The 5,694-nt window shown below is 42.0% G+C and overlaps 1 long non-coding RNA gene across 1 annotated transcript; it reads right to left on the bottom strand.

Moving 5' to 3' along the window:
- Window positions 1-240: 240 nt before the first annotated feature.
- LOC138789655 (uncharacterized) lies at window positions 241-3,539 on the bottom strand. Its single transcript, XR_011362751.1, has 3 exons — window positions 3,332-3,539; window positions 588-3,022; window positions 241-416 (listed from the first exon to the last, which is right to left on the bottom strand). It is a non-coding gene; the product is annotated as an uncharacterized lncRNA (long non-coding RNA).
- Between the last annotated feature and the right edge of the window lie 2,155 nt (window positions 3,540-5,694).

The raw sequence follows: 5,694 nt of genomic DNA, 5'->3' as shown, positions 1-5,694 counted from the left end.
GAGGAGGCGAGGATTAAGCCGCATAATCCCTATCTCCACCGACATCATTGAGACCCATACATCTTATAGTTCAGTTGGTGGTACCAACATTTAAACCAAGTAAACAAAACTGAAGATCTCAGGATCCTTTTATAATACAAAAAGTGAAATGGAAGATTTAGAAAAGATCACCAAAGATTCTACCATGTTCATGAGCTCTCGGGTCAGATTCAATAAAACAAATGACAAGAATGAGGCATTCAATATTTTTAATTCACAAATAATCCGGCATCTTTTTTGATGGTACAATAGCATCTCACGAGCTTGGAGTCTTCTTCCATCACACTTGGCCGAATAACCACTTCTGACTGGACAGTCCTAGCTGCGTGGCAATCCAAGCTCCAGATTCTGCTCAACCATGCTCCAGTTTAAAATTACTGTAAGGAACATAAAAGATTGTCAGCATAAAAAGAGCACCTAGTCTGTCTAGTACGCCTATCTACTGTTTCCTATTATCCTAGGAGAGCTACATGTGTGTCCCAGGCAGGTTTACATTCAGTTACAGTACATTTAATAACCACTGGAGGCTGTTCCAAGCATCTACTAACCTTTCAGTAAAGTAATATTTTCTCATATTGCTTCTGATCTTTCCTCCAACTAACCTCAGATTGTGTCCCTTTGGTTTTGTCTTCAATTTGTTATTAAGGGCCAGTGTCTCAGGAACACCACAGAAGCTTCCAGTAGTCACATGTGGCCTCCAGAACGCAGTTTCTCTCCTCAGCTCACCATGAAAGAGAAACATTAAAGGATAGTAGTCGATTTTTCAATAGCGCACACCACAAATATTACACAAACAGCCCAATGTACACCAAAGAAAAACATGTATTGTCTTATTTATAAAATCGTCTATTACTGCTACACAGTGTCTGATGTAGTCTTTATCTTCATCAGGCTTTTTGCCCAAGGAGGGTGGTCATCTGTCTCAGGTCGTCTTTGTTATTTCTTTGAGGCTACTGCCTCTTCTTGCAGAAAAAAATCCACAGCTACTCCTAGCACATGATCACAGACATAAGCCACAACTATCATACAACAATCACACGTGCAATATGTGGAAGATAGCCTGTGGTGGCAACAGTCTTCATCTTCAGCTGGCTTCTTGCCCAAGGAGGGTGGTCATCAATCCCAGGTCTTTCTTGTTCTACTTTCTTTCTGGCCACTGCCTCTTCTTTCAGAAAGAAATCCACAGCTACTTTCAACACATGATCACAGACATAAGCAACAACTTTTGGACAGCATACAACATTCACATGTGCAATATTTGAAAGGAAGACTGTGCTATTAACGGTCTCCATATTCATCAAGCTTCTTGCCCAAGTGGGGTGGTCATCTATCCCAGGTCTTTCTTGTTCTTTTTTTTTCTTTTCTGGCCACTGCCTCTTCTTGCAGAAAAAAATCCACAGCTACTTCTAGCACATGATCACAGACATAAATCATACAGCATACAACATTCACATGCGCAATAATTAGAAGATGTCTGTGGTAAAAACAGTCTTCATCTTTATCTGGCTTCTTGCCCAAGGAGGGTTGTCATCTGTCCCAGGTCTTCTTTTGTATTTCTTTCTGGCTACTGCCTCTTCATGCAGGAAGAAATCCACAGCTACTTCTAGCACATGATTACGGACATAAGCCACAACAATCATACAGTATATTACATTCACATGTGCAATATTTGAAAGTTAGCCTGTGGTGACAAAAGTCTCCATCTTCATCTGGCTTCTTGCTCAAGGAACATAGTCATCTTTCCCAGGTCTTTCTTGTTGATCTATTTTCTTTTCCGGCCAGTGTCTCTTCTTGCAGAAAAAAAATACACAGCTACTTCTAGCACATGATCTCAGACATACTGTAAGCCACAACTATAATACAGCATACTGTACAGCATTCACATGCACCATATTTGGAAGATAAACTGTGGTAAGAACAGTCTCCATCTTCATCTTGCTTCTTGTATTAGGAGGCTGATCAAATGTCCCAGGTCTTCTTTGTTGTTTTGTTTCTTTCTGGCCACTGCCTCTTCTTGCAGAAAGAAATCCACAGCTACTCCTAGCACATGATCACAGACATAAGCCACAACTGTTATACAGCATACTGTACAACACTCACATGTGCAATATTTGGAAGATAGCCTGTGGTGACAACAGTCTTCATCCTTACCTGGCTTCTTGCTTCATTGAGGCTGGTCATCTGTCCCAGGACTTTCTTGTTGTTTTATTTTTTTTCAGGCCACTGCCTCTTCTTGTAGAATGAAATCCACAGCTACTCCTAGCACATGATCACAGACATAGGCCACAACTATCATACAGCATACAACATTCACATGTGCAATATTTTGAAGATTGTGGTCTTCAGCTGTCTTTTTCCCATTGTGGGTGATCATCTGTCCCAGGTCTTCTTTCTTCAATGATGGGTACTTTAACAGTCTTCATCTCTAACTGGTATTTTGCCCATAGTGTATAATAACTTGGCCAAGGACTTTTATTAGATTTTAATAAAATCTAATAAAAGTCCTGGGTCAATGTAGTGTTTTACAAATAAGAACCCTACATTGTGTTTCAGGTTTAGTTGTGGTATTCTATTTTCGTTTTCTAAATTATATACCCTTTTTCTAAATTATATACCAAACAGGATTTTTTTTAAATCTTTTCCAACGAATTTTGCAAACAAAAATATACTATTGCTACCCCAGCACATGGCCAAAGATAATATATCATCTCGTAAGGAACATTGATACACAGTGTCGGACTGGGGTATCTGGGGCCCACCAATTAAGAAACAGTGAGAAAAGACATGTAAATCAGTGCTTGTGCATGTTTTAAAGCTGGGGGCCCACCGGAGGATCCTCTGGTGGGCCAATCCGACACTGTTGATACATATATAAGGCAACCAGTGTTACGAGCAGAATTGCCCAATTCCCCCTCTAGTAATGTTAGATAGACGTCACCTGTAGCCTTTGCCCCGGGATCACTCTCTCTCCAGTGTTCTGCATCTGTAAAAGAAAGAAGAAACATTTGTTTCCAAACTTTTTAACAGAACTGCTGTTCCCATAGCAACCAATCAGAGCCCAGCTTTCATTTAATCACATTGTTATTTCCAGCAACCACTATCATGAAGTCTATTTTTTTCCAGTAACTAATACATGTATGTGTAACATGGAAATAAGAATGAAGATAAAGTGTTTGAACCCTTTAATAGAAAACAACAATTGTAGGTTGTGGTCTTACACATCCCCCTCCCCCATTATCTTCCGCACTCATCCCCACCACACATTGTACACCGTCTGCCTAGATAGACCCACCTGTATTGTAGGTCAGTGGTCTTCCCCCTGTGGCTATCCAGCATAGGACGCTGTTCCAATCCTGTCCCAGGTGGAGTTGTCTCTGTAGCAGGAGATAGCGGGCGGTCCTGGGATGAATATTTTGCAGTGTTGTTTCTGTGTATCTGATCCCTGTTTCTTTGTTCCTTGAGATGTTGTGATGACAACCAGGTGCATAGTGACATCACTTTGTTTGTCCTATTACTGTGGCAGCCAATCAGATTAGTGCTTATAGGTTTGGCAATTGAAGCAATGATCTGATTGGTTGCTAGGGTCAATGACTGTGGCAGCCAATCAGATTAGTGCTTATAGGTTAGACAATTGAAGCAATGATCTGATTGGTCATTGATGTCCCTATTGAGTCCCTATTACAAGAGCTGTTATTACATGATGTGCCAAGGGGGAAGGGGACATTGGCAATACAATATAAATAGAAACAATGCTATAGTAATGATATATAAGTAACAGTGTATCTTGCTGTATACGGCCTCAGGTGTACAATGTGGTGACTGACGCCGCATTATGTGACGGGGAAACATCTCACTACTGGGGAGACCATTAATAACTGTCTACTGGGAAATCTGTGTTTTTCTCCCATAGTAACCAACTAGAGCTGAGCTATCATGTTAATGAGCGCTGATTGGTTGCTATGGGTGACAAACACAGCTGTACTAGATAGATTATGACCCTATCCCCCGATGTGTTTCTATGTCTGTCACCTGTTATAACCGCACTGCAATAACCACAATCAAAGATGAGCGAACCGGGTTCGGGATCCGAACCCGCACTTTCGGCATTTGATCATCAGTCAGTGTGAGAGGGGAGCCATGAGTGGCAGTATGTATCAGGGAGGGCCATAGGCATCAGTCAGTGTGAGAGAGGGGAGCCATGAGTGGCAGTATGTATCTGAGAGAGGGCCATAAGCATCAGTCAGTGTGAGAGGGGAGCCATGAGTGGCAGTATGTATCTGAGAGAGGGCCATAAGCATCAGTCAGTGTGAGAGGGGAGCCATGAGTGGCAGTATGTATCTGAGAGGCCATAAGCATCAGTCAGTGTGAGAGGGGAGCCATGAGTGGCAGTATGTATCTGAGAGGCCATAAGCATCAGTCAGTGTGAGAGGGGAGCCATGAGTGGCAGTATGTATCTGAGAGAGGGCCATAAGCATCAGTCAGTGTGAGAGGGGAGCCATGAGTGGCAGTATCTATCTGAGAGGCCATAAGCATCAGTCAGTGTGAGAGGGGGAGCCATGAGTGGCAGTATGTATCTGAGAGGGTCATAAGCATCAGTCAGTGTGAGAGGGGAGCCATGAGTGGCAGTATGTATCTGAGAGGGTCATAAGCATCAGTCAGTGTGAGAGGGGGAGCCATGAGTGGCAGTATGTATCTGAGAGAGGGCCATAAGCATCAGTCAGTGTGAGAGGGGGAGCCATGAGTGGCAGTATGTATCTGAGAGGCCATAAGCATCAGTCAGTGTGAGAGGGGAGCCATGAGTGGCAGTATGTATCTGAGAGGCCATAAGCATCAGTCAGTGTGAGAGGGGAGCCATGAGTGGCAGTATGTATCTGAGAGAGGGCCATAAGAATCAGAATTATAGCCATACTAGTTGCAATGTGTAGATGTAGTAAGGGCTGAACAATATTTCTTTATCCTTTACACCGTGTGTAAAGTGAGTGAACAGATTTGCTTACACAGCCTAGAGACTACATAAATGGCAAATCCTGCCCTGTGGTAAGCCAGGTCCCCAAACCAAACCGATTTTCTTTTTTTTTAGCTTTTTTTTTATCCTGTGGCTTTTTTTTCCCCCAAGCACTAATGGGGCTGAAAGGAGGCGCTGTACCTGAATGCACTGTTTCTGTCTGGGCTAAAAGGGAGAATGACTGTGAACACTAAATGGCTTCACCCACTGGTGTCTTCTACATCGGACCACAATCCAGTGACAGACGATCTCTGCAAGAAAGTATTTCCTTTAGGATTGCAGCACAATAGATTAAATCAATATCAACATAAAGTATAGTGATTGGTGGGAGTTAATCAATACTTCTTCTTATCACAACTTTTGGCAAAACAACTGGGGGGACACAATCAAAACCTTGAAATATGTTAAAGAACTAAATAAGGTTCAAGTGAGGAGTGTGGACCAAGTGGTCTTTTTCTGTCGACAATCTTCTTTATTTCTTTTTTTTTTTCAATTGTATGTTTATTGGGGGTTTTGTTTTATACAATAAAGGAAGTTTACAATTGGAAGGCGTAAACTGCGATCCAGATATAACAATATTGTATAACATATAACATATAGTCAATATTAAAGCATCGTCTGCGTCTCAAACAATCTTAGTTATACATAAC

This window comes from Dendropsophus ebraccatus, chromosome 4 (genome assembly GCF_027789765.1).
Source record: "Dendropsophus ebraccatus isolate aDenEbr1 chromosome 4, aDenEbr1.pat, whole genome shotgun sequence".
Lineage (NCBI taxonomy): Eukaryota > Metazoa > Chordata > Amphibia > Anura > Hylidae > Dendropsophus > Dendropsophus ebraccatus.
Note: the sequence above shows the minus strand (reverse complement) of the source record. Positions and strands in the feature narration are given on the sequence as shown.